Below are 25599 nucleotides of genomic sequence, written 5' to 3' on the forward strand. Positions count from 1 at the left end.
TGCAGCTTCCATTAGGTGGCAGGGGTACACAGGCAGCATTGGTGTGGTCAGTGGAGGACAATTGGAAGGAGGGACCGCAGACAGACTTCCTAGGCCCAAAATAATAAAATAGGCTCTATGCAGCTTCCATTAGGTGGCAGGGGTACTCAGGCAGCATTGGTGTGGTCAGAGGAGAACAATTGGAAGGAGGGACCGCAGACAGACTTCCTAGGCCTAAAATAATAAAATAGGCTCTATGCAGCTTCCATTAGGTGGCAGGGGTACTCAGGCAGCATTGGTGTGGTCAGTGGAGGACAATTGGAAGGAGGGACCGCAGACAGACTTCCTAGGCCTAAAATAATAAAATAGGCTCTATGCAGCTTCCATTAGGTGGCAGGGGTACTCAGGCAGCATTGGTGTGGTCAGCGGAGGACAATTGGAAGGAGGGACCGCAGACAGACTTCCTAGGCCTAAAATAATAAAATGGGCTCTATGCAGCTTCCATTAGGTGGCAGGGGTACTCAGGCAGCATTGGTGTGGTCAGCGGAGGACAATTGGAAGGAGGGACCGCAGACAGACTTCCTAGGCCCAAAATAATAAAATAAGCTCTATGCAGCTTCCATTAGGTGGCAGGGGTACTCAGGCAGCATTGGTGTGGTCAGCGGAGGACAATTGGAAGGAGTGTCTGACACACTAAGTACTCCCAAAAACAAAATAGATGTTAATGTCTCCCCAAAGAAATAAACCCCCCCCCCCCAAAAAAAAGGGTGGCATACTTAGGTACAGGAGTGTGCTCCTATGCTGACTTTCTGACATTGTAATTTGGCGCAAAGTATTTACTGGTGTAAATGTAGGACAGGGCCCCTGACTATTTTAGCTAGCATCATACATGTCAACAAATTGTTATTGTCTGTGCCAGCCATTGAAAGATTTCAGCGCATAGACTAAACAGTGGTGGAGCATCGAGAGATAATTTTGCAAGTGGTAGAGCACAGTTTGACCTGGGTGGGGGAAACTCTCTCCTGGATGGCGGTACAAACCCAGGGCCCCTCATGTTACAACGGTGTGTCTGACGTTGGGTGCGCGCCACCACCGCCAGAGACACTTCATTGTACTATGAGGGACCCAGTGCCAGTGCCGTCGACCAAAAGTGGGCACACCCACCTCTTCAGACAAACGGCACTCTGACGGGTGCTTGCGCCAAGTGGCGAGACCACGGCCCCGTTGGGGGAGTTAGGCCATTTAGGGAGGTGTAAACATGTCGTATGCTGGACAAACAGCAGCAGCAAATTAAGAGATTGGAACAGTCAGTAATACCAGTCCCAAAGCAAGACATTTTTACAGGAAAGCTAGGTGTCAGCCGGGAAAGGTGGGGCAAAATAATTAGAAATCCATGAATGGTTCATTTTAATGAAGGTTAGATCATCAACATTTTGGGTAGCCAGACGAGTCCTTTTTTCGGTCAGTATAGAACCAGCAGCACTGAATACTCTTTCTGATAGCACACTAGCTGCTGGGCAAGCAAGCTCCTGCAATGCATATTCGGCCAATTCAGCCCAGGTGTCTATTTTGGATGCCCAGTAATCAAAGGGGAATGACGGTTGAGGGAGAACATCGGTAATGGAGGAAAAATAGTAACCATACTGGACAAATGCTGTCTCCTGTCACTTTGAATTGATGCTGCTGTACCTGTCGTGTCTGCGGTCATTGCGAAATCACTTCACAACCTGGTCAGAAAACCCCTCTGTCCTACGCCACTTCTGATTTGTGCACCTCTAACACCTCTGCCCTGTTGCCCCCTGCAGCTCGTGTGAGAACCATCACCGGCGCTGTGTGCTGGGAATGCCTGAATCAAACGGTCTACAAGAGTAGCTTGTTTGGTTGCCAATATTTGTTCGAGGTTCTCATGTGGCATGATATTTTGCAATTTGCCTTTATAGCGAGGATCAAGGAGGCAGGCTAACCAGTAATCGTCATCGGTCATCATTTTTATAATGCGTGGGTCCCTTTTGAGGATACGCAAGGCATAATCCGCCATGTGGGCCAATGTTCCAGTTGTCAAGTCAGTGCATATGCTGGGTTGAAGAGCACTTTCGGGCAAATCAACGTCACTTGTCTCCCTCAAAAACCCTGAACTCGGCCTTGCACCGCCAGCACTTTCCATTGCCCCCTGAGAAGCTTCCTCATCCAAAAAATACTCATCCCCATCATCCTCCTCGTCCTCCTCCTCTTCGCCCGCCACCTCGTCCTGTACACTTCCCTGAGCAGACAATGGCTGACTGTCATCAAGGCTTCCCTCATCCTCGGCTGCAGACGCCTGCTCCTTTATGTGCGTCAAACTTTGCATCAGCAGACGCATTAGGGGGATGCTCATGCTTATTACGGCGCTGTCTGCACTAACCAGCCGTGTGCATTCCTCAAAACACTGAAGGACTTGACACAGGTCTTGGAGCTTCGACCACTGCACAGCTGACAACTCCATGTCTGCCATCCAACTGCCAGCCCGTGTATGTGTATCCTCCCACAAATACATAACAGCACGCCTCTGTTCGCACAGTCTATGAAGCATGTGCAGTGTGGAGTTCCACCTTGTTGCAACGTCGATGATTAGGAGATGCTGTGGAAGGTTCAAAGACCGCTGATGGTTCTGCATACGGATGGAGTGTACGGGCGAACGGCGGATGTGAGAGCAAAGTCTGCGCACTTTCAGCAGCAGGTCGGGTAACCCAGGATAACTTTTCAGGAAGCACTGCACCACCAGGTTTAAGGTGTGAGCCAGGCAAGGAATGTGTTTCAGTTGTGAAAGGGCTATGGCAGCCATAAAATTCCTTCCGTTGTCACTCACTACCTTGCCTGCCTCAAGATGTACAGTGCCCAGCCATGACCAGCCATGACTGAGCTTCTTGCTGCAAGAACTCGGACAGAACTTCCGCGGTGTGTCTGTTGTCGCCCAAACACTTCATTGCCAATACAGCCTGCTGACGCTTGCCACAAGCTGTTCCATAATTGGACACCTCGTGTGCAACAGTGGCAGCTGTGGATGGAGTGGTCGTGCGACTGCGGTCTGTGGACGAGCTCTCACTTCTGCTGGAGGACGAGGAGGAGGAGGGGGGACGAACGCCTACAGCCAACTGTTTCCTACACCGTGGGCTAGGCAGAACTGTCCCAATATTACTGTCCCCTGTGGACCCTGCATCCACCACATTAACCCAGTGTGCCATGATGGAGACGTAATGCCCCTGGCCATGCCTACTGGTCCATGCATCTGTTGTCAGGTGCACCTTTCTACTCACAGATTGCCTGAGCGCATTGACAATGCGGTCTTTTACATGCTGGTGGAGGGCTGGGATGGCTTTTCTCGAAAAGAAGTGTCGACTGGGTAGCTCGTAGCGTGGTACAGCGTAGTCCATCAGGGCTTTGAAAGCTTCGCTTTAAACTAACCGGTAGGGCATCTGTTGTGAATTCTGTTCTCGAACTCCCTCCGGTGGTTATGAATGGTACTTCGGTGAGTTCTGTCCATGGACTCCCCCTGGTGGCTGTGAGTGGAGCTGCTGGCTCTGAGGTTCCTTCCTCAGCTGACTTCATTTAGTTCTAGGCTGCTGCTCTATTTAACTCCACTTAGATCGTTACTTGATGCCAGCTGTCAATGTTCTAGTACTGGTTCAGTTCTCTCTTGGATCTTTCAGATGACCTGTCTACTCCAGCAAAAGCTAAGTCCCTGCTAGCTTATTTGTTTACCACTGTTTTTCTTGTCCAGCTTGCTATCATGATTTTGCCCGGCTAGTTGGAAGCTCTGGGATGCAGAGTGGCACCTCCACGCCGTGAGTCGGTGCGGGGGTCTCTTTTGCACACTCTGCGTGATTTTTTGGTAGTTTTTATGCTGACCGCAAAGATACCTTTTCTATCCTCAGTCTGTTTAGTTAAGTCTGGCCTCTTTTGCTGAAACCTATTTCATTCCTGTGTTTGTGACTTCCATCTTAACTCACAGTCAATATTTGTGGGGGGCTGCTTATTTCTTTGGGGAATTTCTCTGAGGCAAGTTAGGCTTTATTCTATCTTTTCTTCTATCTTTAGGGGTAGTTAGCTCTTAGGCTGTGAAGAGGCGTCTAGGCAGAGTCAGGTACGCTCCACGGCTATTTCTAGTTGTTTGTGATAGGATTAGGGGTTGCGGTCAGCAGAGCTCCCACTTCCCAGAGCTTGTCCTGTATTTCTAGTTTGCTCATCAGGTCATTCCTAGTGCTCCTAACCACCAGGTCATCATAACAGGCATCATCTCTAACAAGATTAGTCTAGCAATGTGGGCGTTCAAACCCTGTGTACGCGGAGGCGAGGATGAGTACTTCCTTTTCCTAACGAGAGTCTCATGTAGGGTGAGCTGGACTGGAGAGCTGCATACGGTGGAACTAGCGGGGGTGCCGGTGGACATGGGTGACTGAGAGAGGGTTGGTGATGGTATTCTTGATGTTGCCCTACATACAGTTTTTCCGACCACGAACCTGGTGATTCCCTGACTGCTTTGGCCTTGCGACGAAACCCCCACATTACCTGCAGGTGGTGTGGTAAACGGTGGGCTTACAGTGAGGGAAGGGATGTCGCGTTGCTGACTAGCTTCATTGTGAGAGGGTGCTACAACGTTAAGGGACGTTTGGTAGTTTGTCCAGGCTTGCAAGTGCATGGTGGTTAAATGTCTATGCATGCAACTTGTATTTACATTTTTAACATTCTGACCTCTGCTGAAGGTCCTTGAGCATTTCTTACAGATGACTTTGCGCTGATCATTGGGATCTTGGTTAAAAAAATTCCAGACTGCACTCTTCCTATCGGATACCTTTTCAGGCATTGCACACTGAGCTACTTTAACCTGATGGCCATGCTGTCCTACAACTGGTTTTGGTTTTGCCACACGTTTTTGGCAAGATACGGGCCTGCCAGATGGAACCTGTTGCGATGTTGATGCCTGCTGCGGCTCCTCCTCCTCCGCTTCAGAGCTAATGCCGCCTGCACCCTGTTCCCCCAATGGCTGCCAATCGGGGTCAACAACTGGGTCATCTATGACCTCCTCTTCTATGTTCTGTCCACCTTCCTCTGGGTCATCGTGTAAGCCGGTGCTATAGCGTTCGTGACGGGGCTCCATAGTCTCATCGGGGTCAGATTCTGGATCAGTACACTGCGAGGGCAATGTTCTGATCTGAGTCAAAGGAACAGCATAATAATCTGGCTGTGGCTGTGCATCTGTGCACTCCATGTCCGATTCATCTTGTAATGGGCATGGCCTGTTAACAATTTCCCTTTCTAACCCAGGCACGGTATGTGTAAAGAGCTCCATGGAGTAACCAGTTGTGTCGCCTGACGCATCCTTCACTGTTGTTCTTGGTGAAGGACACAAGGAAGCAACTTGTTCCTGACCGGGAGCATCCACTGACGATGCACTGATCTGACATTTGGCACTTTCCGAGGAGGAGGCGAAAGAGCTAGAGGCAGAGTCAGCAATGAAAGCCAATACTTGTTCCTGCTGCTCCGGCTTCAAAAGCGGTTTTCCTACTCCCAGAAATGGGAGCCTTCAAGGCCTTGTGGAGCCTGACGATGACGCAGGCTCAACAACTCAAGACTTAGGGGCTATATTGCTTTTCCCACGACCACCTGATGCTCCACGACCACCACCACTACCATCATTACCAGCTGGCAATGAACGCCCACGGCCACGACCTCTTCCACCAGACTTCCTCATTATTTGAAAAATGTAACCTAACTAATAACCGTTAGGTGGTTCTGTAAAACCAGGTAGAAGGTGTACGTGAACTTGTTGTGAATGTAAATCTCCCTTTTTTATGTGTGGCAGAATGCAGTGAAAAATCAGGCCCACTGTTATACAGTAGGTTTTCTGTGGCAGAAAAAGAGAGACAGATGCCACACACAGGACTGGCACTAATGCAGATTTGCCAATCTTAATCTCCCAATTTTTTTTTTTTTTTTTTATGGGAGAATGAGGAAAAAATCAGGCACACTGTTATACAGTAGGTTTTCTGTGGCAGAAAAAGAAAGACAGATGCCACACACAGGACTGGCACTAATGCAGATTTGCCAATCTTAATCTCCCACTTGTTTTTTTTTTTTTTTATGGGAGAATGAGGAAAAAATCAGGCCCACAGTTATACAGTAGGTTTTCTGTGGCAGAAAAACAAAGACAGATGCCACACACAGGACTGGCACTAATGCAGATTTGCCAATCTTAATCTCCCACTTGTTTTTTTTTTAATGGGAGAATTAGGAAGAAATCAGGCACACTGTTATACAGTAGATTTTCTGTGGCAGAAAAACAAAGACAGATGCCACACACAGGACTGGCACTAATGCAGATTTGCCAATTTTAATCTGCCCCTTTTTTTTTTTTCAGGGAGACGTGAATAAATCTGGGCCACTGTATTACAGTATATTTTCTGTGGCAGAAAGTGGCTTGAAGAGATATACCAAAAAAAAAAAAAATGGGACTGTACTACAATTACTATCTCCCTATAGTAATCTCAGAAAAGTGTGGCAGGCAGCAATAAAAAGGACTGCTGCACACAAAAGTCAAAAGTGTGGACAAACAAACAAGATAGCTGTGCAGAAAGGAAGGAGCAACAGGATTTGTGCTTTGAAAAAAGCAGTTGGTTTGTACAGCGGCGTACACACAGCAACGCAGCTATCAGGGAGCCTTATAACCTACACAGCTGATGAAGAGAAATCTATCCTCCACTGTCCCTGCAAAGAAAAGGTGGTGTTGGACAGTGGAAATCACTACAGCACAAGCGGTTTTGGGGTCAATTTACCCTGCCTAACGCTATCCCTGCTTCTGACGAAGCGGCAGCATCCTCTCCCTACGCTCAGATCAGCAGCAGTAAGATGGCGGTCGGCGGGAACACCCCTTTATAGCCCCTGTGACGCCGCAGAAAGCAAGCCAATCACTGCCATGCCCTTCTCTAAGATGGTGGGGACCAGGGCCTATGTCATCACGCTGCCCACACTCTGCGTGCACCTTCATTGGCTGAGAAATGGCGCTTTAAGCGTCATAGGAAACGCGACTTTGGCGCAAAGATCGTGTACCGCATGGCCGATCCCACGCTGGGATCGGATCGGGTTTCATGAAACCCGACTTTGCCAAAAGTCGGCGACTTTTGAAAATGACCGATCCGTTTCGCTCAACCCTAGTGGCGAGTGGTAAGGCGAGTATAAGGTTTTGTTTTCGTTTTAAAAAAATTTGATGGCCTTTTACAGTTTAGACGGCTGGCAGTGGTTGCCATTTTGCCGAATTCGTAAGGAGGCGAATTACAAAAAATCTGCATTTTGTCAAATTATAATTAAATTAAATTCCACTAAAATGTATATTCTCTCTAGTGCAGGGGTGTCAAAGTGCATTCCTCGAGGGCCTCAAACCATGCGTGTTTTCAAGATTTCCTTCTCATTGCATAAGGTGCTGGAATCATTCTGTGCAGGTGATTAAATGATCACCTGTGCAATACAAGGAAATCCTGAAAACATGACCTGTTTGCAGCCCTTGAGGAATGCAGTTTGATACCCCTGCTCTAGTGTTTATGTATGTGCTCTATGTGTATGTGTGTGTTTGTGTGTATGCGCTCTGTGCATATTATGTGTACTGTATATGTGCTCGGTCTATACATATGTATGTACAGTATGTATGTGCTTGGTGTATACATGTGGGTACGTGCTCTTTGTATACATGCCTGAGTGTGTATGTAACTACACTGTGTATACATTTGTGTATGTTCTATGTGTAGAAATGTGTGTACTATGTTCACTGGTCAAAAAGATAAAGGGAACACTTAAACAACAGAACATGACTCCAAGTAAATCAAACTTCTGTGAAATCAAACTTTCCACTTAGGAAGCAACACTGTTTGACAATCAATTTCACATGCTGTTGTGCAAATGGAATAGACAACAGATGGAAATTATTGACAATTATCAAGACACCCTCAATAAAGGAATGGTTCTGCAGGTGGGGACCACAGACCACATCTCAGTACCAATGCTTTCTGGCTGATGTTTTGGTCACTTTTAAATGTTGGTTGTGCTTTCACACTCGTGGTAGCATGAGACGGACTCTACAACCCACACAAGTGGCTCAAGTAGTGCAGCTCATCGAGGATGGCATATCTATGCGAGCTGTGGCAAGAAGGTTTGCTGTGTCTGTCAGCGTAGCGTCCAGAGGCTGCAGGCGCTCCCAGGAGACAGGCCAGTACACCAGGAGACGTGGAGGGGGCCGTAGGAGGGTAACAACCCAGCAGCAGGACCGCTACCTCAGCCTTTGTGCAAGGAGGAACAGGAGGAGCACTGCCAGAGCCCTGCAAAATGACCTCCAGCAGGCCACAACGGTTAGAAAACAACTCCATGAGGATGGTCTGAGTGCCCAACGTCCACAGATGGGGGTTGTGCTTACAGCCCAACAGCATGCAGGATGCTTAGCATTTGCCATAGAACACCAGTATTGGCAAATTTGTCACTGGCGATCCCCAGACCCCTTGTGAGACCATATGCTGGTGTGGTTGGCCCTGGGCTCCTCCTAATGCAGGACAATGCCAGACCTCATGTGGCTGGAGTGTGTCAGCAGTTCCTGCAAGATGAAGGCATTGAAGCTATGGACTGGCCCGCCCGTTCCCCAGACCTGAATCCGATTGAACAATCTGGGACATGATGTCTTGCACCACCCACCAACATCACGTTGCACCACAGACTGTCCAGGAGTTGGTGGATGCTTTAGTCCAGTTCTGGGTGGAGATCCCTCAGGAAACTATCCTCCACCTCATCAGGAGCATGCCCAGGCATTGTAGGAAGATCATAGAGGCACGTGGAGGCCACACACACTACTGAGCATCATTTTCTTGTCTTGAGGCATTTCCACTAAAGTTGGGTCAGCCTGTAACTTCATTTTCCACTTTGATTTTGAGCATTATTTCAACTCCAGACCTCCGTGGGATATTAGTTGTGATTTACGTTGATCATTTTTAGATTTTATTGTTCTCAACACATTCCACTATGTAATAAATAAAGATTTACAACTGAAATATTTCATTCAGTGATATCTAGGATGTGGGATTTTAGTGTTCCCTTTATTTTTTTGAGCCATGTATATATACATATATATGCTGAAATGGATCACTAAGGCACTTTTAATGTGTGAGATAGGTGCTCAAGTAGGGTATCTGACCCAAAACAGTCCAAAACCAGAAAAAATTGTCACTCTGAAGGAAATTTTGGCGTGCAATGAAAATGTTTATTGATGTGCATCCATAAAGGCAAGTTGAAAGTTTCCGGTCCACATCCGGACCTTCATCAGAACAAATATACTGCGCGACTCCTAAAGCGACTTCTGTCACTCTCCCCATGCACTGACCCATACATGATTCCCGGCTGCATCCAGGCTACCCCAAAACGTCATTTGGAACTGATAGAGACAGGATACATGTTTCTCTCAATACCAGTATATTTGTTCTGATGAAGGTCCGGATATGGCCCGAAAACGTTCAACTTGCCTTTATACATATATGTGCGTAACATACAGTGTTTGTGACATAAACGGTGTGTATGTGTAAGAAGATGAACTGGACCGGGGGTACCTCTCTTACGCCGATTCCGGAACTGTCAGGACTGTCACCAATGTTGCACGTTGGAGATCTTTCTGGCCAGGACTGACCTTTACACTTGTCAGCAGGGGGTGGGTCAGAGTTAAAAAGGGCTGCATGCGGGAGAAAGGCAGGAGTTCTGGTGGGAGGACAGAGCGTGCAGCAGGGTGAGGTGCAGGCCTTTATAGCAGAGCAACTTGTTAACGTAGTCCCACCTACTGCAACCACTGTAATTGTGTCCACTGTTCGCGGAAATCAGACAGCGACTCCCCCGACGTCCCCCGTGTCGAGAGGTTACTCACACATGAGACCAGTGACTGCTGCGTGCGGCCTAGCCTTGTACCGGTGACTGAGCCGTGATGTACCAACTCCTTCCCTGCCTGCAATGCGGAGCAGAGCCACTCTCCGGTGATACCGTATAAAGAACTGAGACCAGTACGAGGAAACCGCGGGTACGGGATACCGCCTAGTGCAGCAAAGACTATCTGCATCGAGGAACAGGACCTCCGTCTATCCAGGACAACCCCGAGACATCACGTGCTGCGGTTGTTGGTGCCATCGTTGGAAACCGAGACGCTGCAAGCAAGAAGCCAACAGATGGATAAGTTGTACTCTTCTTTCCCCTTTTGGAACATTCGCCTAACACCTGTTTACCCCGTTCCCAACTCCAGTATCCATATCGTTATACCCTTTGCCTCCCACACCCATTTTCTCCCTGCGAGGGGTTTTCATCTGTTAATAAATTTGTTAACTCTTAATCTGCCTCTTGTCCATGACGACAAACTGATCTCTGCAAGTCTACATATGTAGTATCAACATTTATGCTCCACACCCCCGAAGAAGCTGGGCAAAATGCGTGCGTCGGGGCAGAGGGATGAGAGTCCATCGCTTTACATTGCGCTGTACTCATCCAGGTATATAAGAATACCAACAGAACAGATGATACTAAGGTCTATATTGATATAAAAATACAAACTTTATTATTAAAATACAAAAAACTCAGGTTATGGGGGAGTAGTCACAAAGAACTGTCACACACAGTATGAGTCGCCCACCAGGGCAATGGGGATACTGGGTACCGCGTCTGGTCGCTCTAAAAGGGGATGTCACGGTGGCTGTGACCCGGTCCGTGGCCCAGGGCACTCAATAAAAGTGGAAAAGTCTTTAAAGGGAAATTGGTAATAAAGTCTATTCGTGATGCCACCTGTGGTTCTCGGTCACAGGGACCGACACTGCTTAAAGGGGTCCTCTGGGGCGATGTTGTGGCAACAAGATGGTGACGCTTCCCAGAGGTGAAGCTTGGTGCCCAGGGATCCCAAGGAGTATGGCAGGGATGGTGGGTTGCCGGTAAATAACGGATGACACAGAGTTGCAGTCTTTACCTGGCTTACTGATGGTAACAGGCCTCAGTCCAGGGTACTGGCAACAGGTGCAGAAGGAGTCCTGGCAGCCTGAAAACAAGTGGTAATCTCCCTTGGCAGGTCAGGTTGGGAGCCTTTCACTATGCGCTGGTTTTCTGGTCCCTTGCTACCAATAGTTCACTGGCAAGGTGCCCTTTTCTCTCTCCTGTCCTGGGACAATAACTGCACGGCAGGCAGCTTGAGCTGTACTCTTGGGGGTCTCTGACACTGTGAGTCCAGGCTCTATCTTCTGCTGTGCCTCTGGTATGGTATGGGCAATTAACATACAGTCCCATGCCCTCCGCTTCTGCTGTGGACCTAGTAGTTATCCACAACCTTGGGCTCTTGGTGCCCGGTTTCTGTGCTCTGGCTCACAGGAGGCCAAATTGCAGCCTCCCTGAGCTCCTAATCACTCCTCTCCCTTCACTGTCTGCACCAGACTGAACTAACTCCTCCAGACCAGGATGGATATCAGGGAAGTTCCCCTAAAACAGGGTTTTGAGCTCCCCCTTCTGGCCTGGAGTTAGAATGTGTTGTGTGTAAGATTTACCTGCCAAAGGGATCCCGCTTGTCCCCAGGCATGGCACTACCCTCCCCGAGAGAAAGGCAGCATCACTGTGGTACCCGAACTCCTGGGGTGCCACAAATATAGTATAATATTGGCCATGCAGGGACCTGAAATTGTGACTGTGAGGTATCCATCATCACCCTAAAGTATATCACGTTCTCAAGTTGTGTCATATAGGGTACATTGCATCTTATATCACCACAATCTTGCCCCTACGACCTGCCAAGCCACGCTATATCATTATCTAAAATAAGCATTTAAGCCAAAATGCAATATACAATTAGCAGGAATAATTACCGGCAGTCCGGGGTACAGTACACAATTCAGTCCGTGCGCGTCCGCCCCGACGTGCGTTTCGGACCTTCCTTCTTCAGGGCCTGAACACCACCGGTGTGCATCTTATTTATATCCCTACCACCATTATTGCTGTTTAAAGAGCATCATCTCGTGACCGGAAGTGACGGCCCTGGCCAGAAATGCCACGCCCGTCTCCATGCCAACCATTTTTACCACACAACGAAGGGCACCATCACCCAAATAGTATCATATCAATAGGGATCAACCAGCAGTATGTCTAAATGTAACCAATTCAACCCCAAAGAGCAAGAAGGCATACAAAAGCAGGAATACCCATATAGTATAACCATTTTTATTGCACTAATTCACACTAAACCACAAAAAAACACAAAAAAATTATTTAAAAAACATTGAAAATCTACAAAGATAGTACGAACATCAGGAGCAGCGGTCTTGCCTTAAATCTCAAAAGTGAATATACAAATGTGGGATGCAAATAGAAAGCTATGCATAGAGGCATTAAAGGTTGGCACCAAATATAATACAGTCAGAATATAAATGGCAATACTAATAAATAACAACAATATTGATATCAGAGACTGTAAAGCTCCATGCCAACCATGACGCCAGACAACGTCGGCGTCACGTGGTGGCAGGTCCTGGATGGACACTAACTACCACGTTGAGATGCCGAAGGCCACCGGGGGCAGCAGAGGCAGGGTAGATGCGTGCGTACAGGCAGAGAATGCCCTCACTGTAGCACTGTCACCAACATATCACAGAAGAATACACGATATAGAAACCATAAAGTAGAACAATAGAAAATAGAAATAATAATTATAACACCACACACTTATCATTATAACAAGGGTCCATAAGAAACAATATCATCCGATGTTTAGTATGGACGTAGTTTGCCAATCAGGTCCAGAACTCCCTTGGAGCATATGTTATAACTTATTCTCCACCTCATTCATGTTTTCAAACGCTGGACATATCCAAGGACCATATCTTGCAAAAGGTTGACGCTTGGTATTCAAACCGCACAGGGATGAAGTAATGTGCATTTATATATAAGAAGTGAATTGCTATATCTGCCAATATAAAACAAACAATAAAACCACATTAAAAACAAATATACATACAGGGTAACAATTACAATATCCTAATTAGGGACTTAATCACAGATTTACGTAGACAGATGGGCATCAATCATAGAAATGGGGCAAAGCTAAAATTTTCCTTGAGTCCAGATGGATGGACTGTATGAAGGGTCCAAATCCATCTGGACTCCATTTGGGCAAATCTCTTTGAAATTCCACCACCACGGATACAGACCTGTAGCATGTCGATACCATGGATCCTGAGGAGGCTACCGTCACAGCTGTGATATTCCCTAAAGTGGCGGGGGAGGGTTTTCAACATGGATACGTCTTCCTGGGTTATTGCAGCTACAATACCACGTACATGTTCTCTGATGCGTACTTGAAGCTGTCATGTAGTCAAACCCACATACTGTATATTTTGTTGCACAAGCCACACAGTGACCACACGGGACACACCCATGTCTCTCTAAGATGCACACCAGTGGTGTGCAGGCCCCCCGAAGGAGGAAGGTCTGAAACGCGCGTCGGGGTGGGCACACATGGTCAAATTGGGTACTGTGCCCCGGACTGCCGGTAATTATTGCTGCTAATTGTATATTGCATTTTGGCTTAAATTCTTATTTTTGATAATCATATAGCGTGGTTTGGCGGGTCTTAGGGGCACGATTGAGGCGATGTATGATGCAATGTACCCTATATGACACAATTTGAGAGCATGATATATTTTAGGGTGATGATGGATACCTCATAGTCACAATTGCAGGTCCCTGCGTGGCCAATCTTATACTATACTGTGTGTGACAGTTCTTTGTGACTACTCTCCCATAACCTGAGTTTTTTGTATTTTAATAGTAAAGTTTATATTTTTATATCAATATAGACCTTAGTATCATCTGTTCTGTTGGTATTCTTATGTGATTCGTGATGATAAGTCACACAAGTCCTAATTATTTATACACATGACCCTGATAATTACCTAGGGTAGATGGTTGTAACGTGTTGGTGTTAGAATTGAGCAACTTTTACTTTTTTAGGATCGAGTTGGGTTTTGCGAAACCCGACTTTCTCAAAAGTCGGGTTGGGTGAAATCGGCCGATTATTGCAAAAAGTCGGGGGCCGACCGAAACATGAAACCCAATGCAAGTCAATGGGGAATCAAAGTCGGCAGTGAGTGGAGGACAGGAAAACACCTACGGTGCCCATTTTAATGCCAAAAACATCAATTCTTGTTACTTAAGCTTGTCAATCTTAATTTACCTTATAATAATAGTTAGGCATTGAAAATTGGGGGTCATTTGGCTAAAGTTGTGGGGGGGGTAGGGCTGGTTCAAGTTTGTCGTGGGCCCAGGAAACGCGGACTACGTCATGGCGGTGGAGTAGGGAGAGGTAAGTATTTAAACTTTGCAAGTGCTGTGATCCTGAGCAAGCAGGGGGGGCCCACTCGTTCGCATTGGCACTGGCACAGGGCCTCTCATAGTACGGCAGTGTGTTTGACGGTGGGTGGCGCCTCCCACCGGCAGAGACACTTTTGCGTACTATGAGGGGCCCTGTGCCAGTGACGTCACCAACGAGCATGCCCCCCCCACCTGATGAAGGAACCTGCACTTTCATCTGCACCTTCTTTGTCCCCGTGTAAGGTGGTATAGTATGCGGGAAGGGGAACCTGACTTTCAGCAGGGTCAGATTCTGGCTGTGTAAGAGTGCAAGGGGAATGTAGTGGTCTGGGTCAATGTACCAGCAGACTCATCTAGCAGTGGCTGGGCAATGGGCAGGATGAGGAGGAAAAACAGATAGAGGCCCAAATAATAAAGTAGGCTAAATGCAGTTCAAAATTGGTAACAGGACTAAACAGGCAGCATGGCTTTGTTCAGCGGAGGACAACTGTAAAGAGTGGCAGACACAGTTAGTAGGCCCAAATAATTAAATAGGCTAAATGCAGTTCAAAATTGGTAACAGGACTAAACAGGCGGCATTGCTTTGTTCAGCGGAGGACAACTGTAAGGAGTGGCAGACACAGTTAGTAGGCCAAAATAATAAAGTGGGCTAAATGCAGTTCAAATGTGGTAACAGGACTAAACAGGCGGCATTGCTTTGTTCAGTGGAGGACAACTGTAATGAGGGGCAGACACAGTTAGAAGGCCCAAATAATTAAGTAGGCTAAATGCCGTTCAAAATTGGTAACAGGACTAAACTGGTGGCATTGCTTTGTTCCGTGGAGGACAACTGTAATGAGGGGCAGACACCGTTAGTAGGCCCAACCAAACAAGTAGGCCAAATGCAGTTTAATATTCGACACAGGATGAAAATTGGGGCTCAGCATTGTTCAGTGGAGGAGAAAAGCTAGGAGCAGCAGACACGGTTAGTAGGCCCAACCAAACAAGTACGCCAAATGCAGTTTAATATTCGACACAATATGAAAATTGAGGCTCAGCTTTGTTCAGTGGAGGAGAAAAGCAAGGAGCGGCAGACACCGTTAGTAGGCCCAAGCAAACAAGTAGGCCAAATGCAGTTTAATATTCGACACAGGATTAAAATTGAGGCTCAGCTTTGTTCAGTGGAGGAGAAAAGCTAGGAGTGGCAGACACCGTTAGTAGGCCCAACCAAACAAGTAGGCCAAATGCAGTTTAATATTCGACACAGGATGAAAATTGAGGCTCAGCTTTGTTCAGTGGAGGAGAAAAGCAAGGAGCGGCAGACACCGTTAGTAGGCCCAACCAAACAAGTAGGCCAAATGCAGTTTAATATTCGGCACAGGATGAAAATTGAGGCTCAGCTTTGTTCAGTGGAGGAAAAAAGCTAGGAGCGGCAGACACCGTTCGTAGGCCCAACCAAACAAGTAGGCCAAATGCAGTTTAATATTCGACACAGGATGAAAATTGAGGTTCAGCTTTGTTCAGTTGAGGAGAAAAGCAAGGAGCGGCAGTCACCGTTAGTAGGCCCAACCAAACAAGTAGGCCAAATGCAGTTTAACCCCATTCATGACCCAGCCTATTTTCATTTGAGAGAAATGAATGGAAAACTGGACTTTTTTTTTCTGATCACCGTTATTCAGTGAATAACAGCAATCACGAGACAGGGGATGGTAAAAACCGACCCAAATTATGTTCTCCGGAGTCTCAGCTACCCTCTGTAGCAGAGACCTCGGAGATTTTCCGATTTCCAACGCTGGTGGCGCTATACCCTTACTTCACAGAACCATTAACCCCTTCATGACCCAGCCTATTTTGACCTTAATGACCTGGCCGTTTTTTGCAATTCTGACCAGTGTCCCTTTATGAGGTAATAACTCAGGAACGCTTCAACAGATCCTAGCGGTTCTGAGACTGTTTTTTCGTGACATATTGGGCTTCAAGTTAGTGGTAAATTTAGGTCGATAAACGCAAAAATTATTTGTGAAAAAAATGGAAATTTGGCTAAAATTTTGAAAATTTCGCAATTTTCAAATTTTGAATTTTTATTCTGTTAAACGAGAGAGTTATGTGACACAAAATAGTTAACAAATAACATTACCCAAATGTCTACTTTACATCAGCACAATTTTGGAAACAAAATTTTTTTTTGCTAGGAAGTTATAAGGGTTAAAATTTGACCAGCGATTTCTCATTTTTACAACGAAATTTACAAAACCATTTTTTTTAGGGACCACCTCACATTTGAAGTCAGTTTGAAGGGTCTATATGGCTGAAAATACCCAAAAGTGACACCATTCTAAAAACTGAACCCCTCAAGGTACTCAAAACTACATTCAAGAAGTTTATTAACCCTTCAGGTGCTTCACAGCAGCAGAAGCAACATGGAAGGAAAAAATGAACATTTAACTTTTTAGTCACAAAAATGATCTGTTAGCAACAATTTTTTTATTTTCCCAAGGGTAAAAAGAGAAACTGGACCTCAAAAGTTATTGTACAATTTGTTCTGAGTATGCCGATACCCCATATGTGGAGGGGAACCACTGTGTGGGCACACAACAGGGCTCGGAAGGGAAGGAGCGCCATTTGACTATTTCAATGGAAAATTGGTTCCAATCTTTAGCGGTCACCATGTCGCGTTTGGAGAGCCCCTGTGTGCCTAAACATTGGAGCTCCCCCACAAGTGACCCCATTTTGGATACTAGACCCCCCAAGGAATTTATCTAGATGCATAGTGAGCACTTTGAACCCCCAGGTGCTTCATAAATTGATACGTAACAATGAAAAAGTACTTTTTTTTTTTCACAAAAAAATTCTTTTAGCCTCAATTTTTTTATTTTCACATGGGCAACAGGATAAAATGGATCCTAAAATGTGTTGGTAAATTTCTCCTAAGTACACCGATACCTCATATGTGGTCACAAACCACTGTTTGTGCACACGGCAAGGCTCGGATGGGAAAGAGCGCCATTTGACTTTTGAATGAAAAATTAGCTCCAATCGTTAGCAGACACCATGTCGCATTTGGAGAGCCCCTGTGTGCCTAAACATTGGAGCTCCCCCACATGTGACCCCATTTTGGAAACTAGACCCCCCAAGGAACTTATCTAGATGCATAGTGAGCACTTTGAACCCCCTGGTGCTTCACAAATTGATCCGTAAAAATGAAAAAGTACTTTTTTTTCACAAAAAAATTCTTTTAGCCTCGATTTCTTCATTTCCACATGGGCAACAGGATAAAATGGATCCTAAAATTTATTTGGCAATTTCTCCTGAGTACACTGATACCTCACATGTGGGGGTAAACGACTGTTTGGGCACACGGCAGGGCTCGGAAGGGAAGGAGCACCATTTGACTTTTTGAATGAAAAATTAGCTCCAATCGTTAGCGGACACCATGTCGCGTTTGGAAAGCCCCTGTGTGCCTAAACATTGGAGCTCCCCCACGTGACCCCATTTTGGAAACTAGGCCTCCCATGGAACTAATCTAGATGTGCGGTGAGCACTTTGAACCCCCAAGTGCTTCACAGAAGTTTATAACGCAGAGCCGTGAAAATAAAAAATCATTTTTCTTTCCTCAAAAATTATTTTTTAGCCCACAATTTTTTATTTTCACAAGAGTAACAGGAGAAATTGGACCTGAAAAGTTATTGACCAGTTTGTCCTGAGTATGCTGATACCCCATATGTGGGGGGAAACCACTGTTTGGGCACACGTCGGGGCTCGGAAGGGAAGTAGTGATGTTTTGGAATGCAGACTTTGATGGAATGGTCTGCGGGCATCATGTTACGTTTGCAGAGCCCCTGATGTGCCTAAACAGTAGAAACCCCCCACAAGTGACCCCATTTTGGAAACTAGACCTACCAAGGAACTTATATAGGTATGTGGTGAGCACTTTGAACCCCTAAGTGCTTCACAGAAGTTTACAACGCAGAGCCGTGAAAATAAAAAAAATATTTTTCTTTCCTCAAAAATGATGTTTAGCAAGCAATTTTTTATTTTCACAAGCGTAACAGGAGAAATTGTACCCCAATAGTTGTTGCCCAGTTTGTTCTGAGTACACTGATACCCCATATGTGAGTGTAAACCACTGTTTGGGCACACGTCGGGGCTTGGAAGGGAAGTAGTGACTTTTGAAATGCAGACTTTGATGAAATGGTCTGCGGGCATCATGTTACGTTTGCAGAGCCCCTGATGTGCCTAAACAGTAGAAACCCCCCACAAGTGACCACATTTTGGAAACTAGACCCCCCAAGGAACTTATCTAGATATGCAGTGAGCACTTTGAACCCCCAAGTGCTTCACAGAAGTTTACAACGCAGAACCGTGAAAATAAAAAATCATTTTTCTTTCCTCAAAAATGATGTTTTAGCAAGCAATTTTTTATTTTCTCAAAGGTAACAGGGGAAATTGTACCCAAATAGTTGTTGCTCAGTTTATCCTGAGTACACTGATACCCAATATGTGGGGGTAAACCAGTGTTTGGGCACAAGTCGGGGCTCGGAAGTGAAGTAGTGACGTTTTGAAATGCAGACTTTGATGGAGTGGTCTGCGGGCGTCACGGTGCATTTGCAGAGTCCCTGATGTGCCTAAACAGTAGAAACCCCCCACAAGTGACCCCATTTTGGAAACTAGACCCCCAAGGAACTTATCTAGATGTGTGGTGAGCACTTTGAACCCCCAAGTGCTTCACAGAAGTTTACAACGCAGAGCCGTGAAAATAAAAAATAATTTTTCATACCTCAAAAATTATGTTTTAGCAAGCAATTTTTTATTTTTACAAGGGTAACAGGAGAAATTGGACCCCAATAGTTGTTGTGCAGTTTGTCCTGAGTACGCTGGTACCCCATATTTGGGGGTAAACCACTGTTTGGGCACACGTCGGGGCTTGGAAGGGAAGCAGTGACGTTTTGAAATGCAGACTTTTGATGGAATGGTCTGCGGGCGTCACGTTGCATTTGCAGAGCCCCTGATATGCCTAAACAGTAGAAACCCCCCACAACTGACCCCATTTTGGAAACTAGACCCCCCCAAGGACCTTATCTAGATGTGTTGTGAGCATTTTGAACCCCCAAGTGCTTCACAGAAGTTTATAACGCAGAGCCGTGAAAATAAAAAATAATTTTTCATTCCTCTAAAATTATGTTTTAGCAAACAATTTTTTATTTTTGCAAGGGTAACAGGAAAAATTGGACCACAATAATTGTTGCCCAGTTTGTCCTGAGTATGCTGGTACCCCATATGTGGGGGTAAACCACTGTTTGGGCACACGTCGGGGCTCGGAAGGGAGGGAGCACCATTTGACTTTTTGAACGCAAGATTGGCTGGAATCAATGGTGGCGCCATGTTGCGTTTGGAGACCCCTGATGTGCCTAAACAGTGGAAACCCGTCAATTTTATCTCCAACACTAACCCCAACACACCCCAAACCCTAATCCCAACTCTAGATATAACCCTAGCCCCAACACATCCCTAACCACAACCCTAACCTCAACACACCCCTAACCCAAATCCCAACCCTAACCCTAACCACAACCCTAACCCCAACACACCCCTAACTCTAACCATAACCCTAACCACAAGCCTAATCTTAACCCTATTTCCAACCCTAGCTCTAATTCCAACCCTAAGGCTATGTGCCCACATTGCGGATTCGTGTGAGAGTATTCCGCACCATTTTTGAAAAATCCGCAGGTAAAAGGCACTGCGTTTTACCTGCAGATTTACCGTGGATTTCCAGTGTTTTTTTGTACGGATTTCACCTGCAGATTCCTATTGAGGAACAGGGGTAAAACAGAATCCGCACAAAGAATTGACATGCTGAGGAAAATACAGCACAGCATTATCGCGCGGTATTTTCTGCACCATGGGCACAGCGGATTTGGTTTTCCATAGGTTTACATGGTACTGTAAACCTGTTGGAAAACTGCTACGAATCCGCAGCGGCCAATCCGCTGCGGATCCGCAGCCAAATCTGCACCATGTGTGCACATAGCCTAATCTAACCCTAACTCTAGTTCTAACCCTAATTCTAACCCTAGCCCTAACCCTAGCGCTAACCCTAGCCCTAACCCTAACCCTACTCCTAACCCTAACCCTACCCTTAACCCTAACCCTAGTGGGGGAAGAAAAAAATATTTTCTTTATTTTATTATTGTCCCTACGTATGGGGGTGATAAAAGGGGGTTCATTTACTATTTTTTTTGTTTTGATCACTGTGATAGGTTTTATCACAGTGATCAAAATGTACCTGGAACGAATCTGCCGGCCGGCCGATTTGGCGGGCACACTACACATGCGCCCGCCATTTTGGAAGATGGCGGCACCCATGAAGAAGATGGACGGACACCATGAGGCTCGGTAAGTATGAGGGGGGGAGATCGGAGCATGGGGGGGATCGGAGCATGGGGGGGTGGATCAAAGCATGGGGGGAGCAGACAGGAGAACGGGGGAGCGGACAGGAGTACGGAGGGGAGTGGACCACAGTACGGGGCAGAACGGAGGACTGGGGAGCAGATCGGTTGGCGGTGGGGGGGCAGATCAGGGTTTCCAGCCATGGCCGATGATATTGCAGCATCGGCCATGGCTGGATTGTAATATTTCACCATTTTCATAGGTGAAATATTACAAATCGCTCTGATTGGCTGTTTCACTTTCAACAGCCAATCAGAGCGATCGTAGCCATGGGGGGTGAAGCCACCCCCTCTGGCCTGAAGTACCAGTCCCCCTGTCCCTGCAGATCGGGTGAAATTGGAGTTAACCCTTTCACCCGATCTGCAGGGACGTGATAATTCCATGACGCCACATAGGCGTCACAGGTCGGATTGGCACCGACTTTCATGACGCCTACGTGGCGTCACAGGTTGGGAAGGAGTTAATATTCGACACAGGATGAAAATTGAGGCTCAGCTTTGTTCAGTGGAGGAGAAAAGCAAGGAGCGGCAGACACCGTTAATAGGCCCAACCAAACAAGTAGGCCAAATGCAGTTTAATATTCGACACAGGATGAAAATTGAGGCTCAGCTTTGTTCAGTGGAGGAGAAAAGCAAGGAGCAGCAGACACCGTTCGTAGGCCCAACCAAACAAGTAGGCCAAATGCAGTTTAATATTCGACACAGGATGAAAATTGAGGCTCAGCTTTGTTCAGTGGAGGAGAAAAGCAAGGAGCGGCAGACACCATTAGTAGGCCCAACCAAACAAGTAGGCCAAATGCAGTTTAATATTCGACACAGGATGAAAATTGAGGCTCAGCTTTGTTCAGTGGAGGAGAAGAGCAAGGAGCGGCAGACACCATTAGTAGGCCCAACCAAACAAGTAGGCCAAATGCAGTTTAATATTCGACACAGGATGAAAATTGAGGCTCAGCTTTGTTCAGTGGAGGAGAAAAGCAAGGAGCGGCAGACACCGTTAGTAGGCCCAACCAAACAAGTAGGCCAAATGCAGTTTAATATTCGACACAGGATGAAAATTGAGGCTCAGCTTTGTTCAGTGGAGGAGAAAAGCTAGGAGCGGCAGACACCGTTAGTAGGCCCAACCAAACAAGTAGGCCAAATGCAGTTTAATATTCGACACAGGATGAAAATTGAGGCTCAGCTTTGTTCAGTGGAGGAGAAAAGCAAGGAGCGGCAGACACCGTTAGTAGGCCCAAACAAACAAGTAGGCCAAATGCAGTTTAATATTCGACACAGGATGAAAATTGAGGCTCAGCTTTGTTCAGTGGAGGAGAAGAGCAAGGAGCGGCAGACACCATTAGTAGGCCCAACCAAACAAGTAGGCCAAATGCAGTTTAATATTCGACACAGGATGAAAATTGAGGCTCAGCTTTGTTCAGTGGAGGAGAAAAGCAAGGAGCGGCAGACACCGTTAGTAGGCCCAACCAAACAAGTAGGCCAAATGCAGTTTAATATTCGACACAGGATGAAAATTGAGGCTCAGCTTTGTTCAGTGGAGGAGAAAAGCTAGGAGCGGCAGACACCGTTAGTAGGCCCAACCAAACAAGTAGGCCAAATGCAGTTTAATATTCGACACAGGATGAAAATTGAGGCTCAGCTTTGTTCAGTGGAGGAGAAAAGCAAGGAGCGGCAGACACCGTTAGTAGGCCCAAACAAACAAGTAGGCCAAATGCAGTTTAATATTCGACACAGGATGAAAATTGAGGATCAGCTTTGTTCAGTGGAGGAGAAAAGCAAGGAGCGGCAGACACCGTTAGTAGGCCCAACCAAACAAGTAGGCCAAATGCAGTTTAATATTCGACACAGGAGTAAACAGGCGGCTCAGCTTTGTTCAGCGGAGGACAATTGAAAGGAGTGGCGCAGACAGACTTAGTAGGCCTAAAATGAAAAAGTAGGCTCGATGCAGTTCAAAATTGGTTACAGGAGTACACAGGCGGCATAGCTTTGTTCAGCGGAGGACAATTGTAATGAGTGGCGCAGACACAGTTTGTAGGCCCATATTAAAAAAGTAGGCTCCAAGCAGTTAAAAAATGGTAACAGGAGTAAACAGGCGGCATAGCTTTGTTCAGTGGCGAACAGCTGTATTGAGTGGCGCAGACAGACACAGTTAGTAGGCCTAAAATAAAAAAGTAGGCTAAATGCAGTTCAAAATTGGTAACTGGAGTACACAGGCGGCAGAGCTTTGTTCAGTGTAGGACAGCTGTATTGAGTGGCGCAGACAGACACAGGTAGTAGGCCTAAAATAAAAAAGTAGGCTAAATGCAGTTCAAAATAGGTAACTGGAGTACACAGGCGGCAGAGCTTTGTTCAGTGGAGGACAGCTGTATTGAGTGGCGTAGACAGACACATGTAGTAGGCCTAAAATAAAATTGTAGGCTAAATGCAGTTCAAAATTGGTAACTGGAGTACACAGGCGGCAGAGCTTTGTTCAGTGGAGGACAAAATAAGGAGTGGCTGACACAGTGGGCCAAAATAATAAAGTGAGGTAAATGTCTGCCCAAAAAATGTTCATAAATAAACAGGTGGCATAGCTAGGTACAGGGGTGGGCTCCTCTGCTGAGTAGCAGACAGTGGTAGTTGGCGCAAAGTATTAACTGGTCTAAATGGAGGCCAGGGCCCCTGTATATTTTTGCTATCATCTATCATTTCAACAAATTTGAATTGGCAGTGGCATTGAAGGATTTAACAGCACAGACTACACAGTGGTGGAGCAGGGAGAGGTAAGTTTTGCAAGTGGTAGAGCACTGTTTGACCTGGGAGGAACATTCTCTCGTGGGCTTCGGTACTGGCACAGGGCCCCTCATATTACGACGGTGTGTCTGACGTTGGTTGTGCACCACCACCGTCAGAGACACTTCATTGTACTATGAGGGACCCTGTGCCAGTGCCGTCGCCCAAGAGTGGGCACACCCAACTGTCCAGGCAAACGGCACTCGCACGGGTGCTTGCGCTAGGTGGTGACCACGGCCCTGTGGGGGGAGTCAGCCCATTTAGGGAGGTAAAAAAAAGGCCTATGGTGGACATTCAGCAGCTGCAAATGGAGGAATTGGGTCAGTCAGTCAGAGGAGGCCAAAAGCAAGACATTTTTCAGGCAAGCTACGTGTCAGCAGGGGAAGGTGGGGCAAAATAATTTGAAATCCATGATTGGTTCATTTTAATGAAGGTTAGATCATCAACATTTTAGGTAGCCAGACGAGTCCTTTTTTCGGTCAGTATTGAACAAGCAGCACTGAAGACTCTTTCTGATAGCACACTAGCAGCAGGGCAAGCAAGCTCCTGTAATGCATATTCTGCCAATTCAGGCCAGGTGTCTTTTTTAGATGCCCAGTATTCAAAGGGTAATGACCTGTGAGGGAGAACATCGATAAGGGAGGAAAAATAGTTCATAACCATACTGGACAAATGCAGTCTCCTGTCACTTTGAATCGATGCAGCAGTACCTGTCGTGTCTGCGGTCATTGCGACATCACTCCACAACCTGGTCATAAAACCCCTCTGTCCAACACCACTTCTGATTTGTGCACCTCTAACACCTCTGCCATGTTGCCCCCTACAGCTCGTGTGAGAACCATCACCGCCGCTGTGTGCTGGGAATGCCTGAACCAAACGGTCTACAAGAGTTGCTTGTTTGGTAGCCAATATTTGCTCAGGGTTCTCATGTAGCATGATATTTTGTAATTTTCCTTTATATCGTGGATCCAGGAGGCAGGCCAACCAGTAATCGTCATCGGTCATCATTTTGATAATGCGGGGGTCCCTTTTTAGGATACGCAAGGCATACTCAGCCATGTGGGCCAATGTTCCAGGTGTCAATTCACTGCTTGTGCTGGGTTGAGGAGCACTTTCTTGCAAATCAACATCACTTGTCTCCAGCAAAAACCCTGTACCTGACCTTGCAACGCCACCAGTTTCTATTGCCCCCTGAGAAGCATCCTCCTCCCATAAATATTCATCCCCATCATTCTCCTCCTCCTCCTCTTCGTCCGCCACCTTGTCCAGGAGAGTTCCCTGAGCAGACAATGGCTGACTGTCATCAAGGCTTCCCTCCTCCTCGGCTGCAGACGCCTGCTCCTTAATGTGCGTCAAACTTTGCATCAGCAGACACATTAGTGGGATGCTCATGCTTATGATGGCGTCGTCTGCACTTACCAGCCGTGTGCATTCCTCAAAACACTGAAGGACTTGACAGAGGTCTTGTAGCTTTGACCACTGCACACCTGACAACTCCATGTCTGCCATCCAACTGCCTGCCCGTGTATGTGTATCCTCCCACAAATACATTACAGCATGCCTCTGTTCGCACAGCCTCTGAAGCATGTGCAGTGTGGAGTTCCACCTTGTTGCAACGTCGATTATTAGGCAGTCCTGGGGAAGCCTCAGCGATCGCTAATGGTTCAGCATACGGCTGTAGTGTTCGGGTGACCGGCGGATGTGCGAGCAAAGTCTTCGCACTTCAGGAGCAGGGCTGGTAACCCCGGATAATTTTTCAGGAAGCACTGCACCACCAGGTTCAAGGTGTGAGCCAGGCAAGGTATGTGTTTCAGTTCTGAAAGGGCTATGGCAGCCATAAAATTCCTTCCGTTATCACTGACTACCTTGCCAGCCTCAAGATGTACACTGCCCAGCCATGACTGAGTTTCTTGCTGCAAGTACTCGGCCAGAACTTCCGCGGTGTGTCTGTTGTCGCCCAAACACTTCATTTCCAACACAGCCTGCTGACGCTTACCACAAGCTGTTCCATATTGGGACACCTCGTGTGCAACACTGG

Source organism: Ranitomeya variabilis, chromosome 4 (assembly GCF_051348905.1).
Source record: "Ranitomeya variabilis isolate aRanVar5 chromosome 4, aRanVar5.hap1, whole genome shotgun sequence".
NCBI lineage: Eukaryota > Metazoa > Chordata > Amphibia > Anura > Dendrobatidae > Ranitomeya > Ranitomeya variabilis.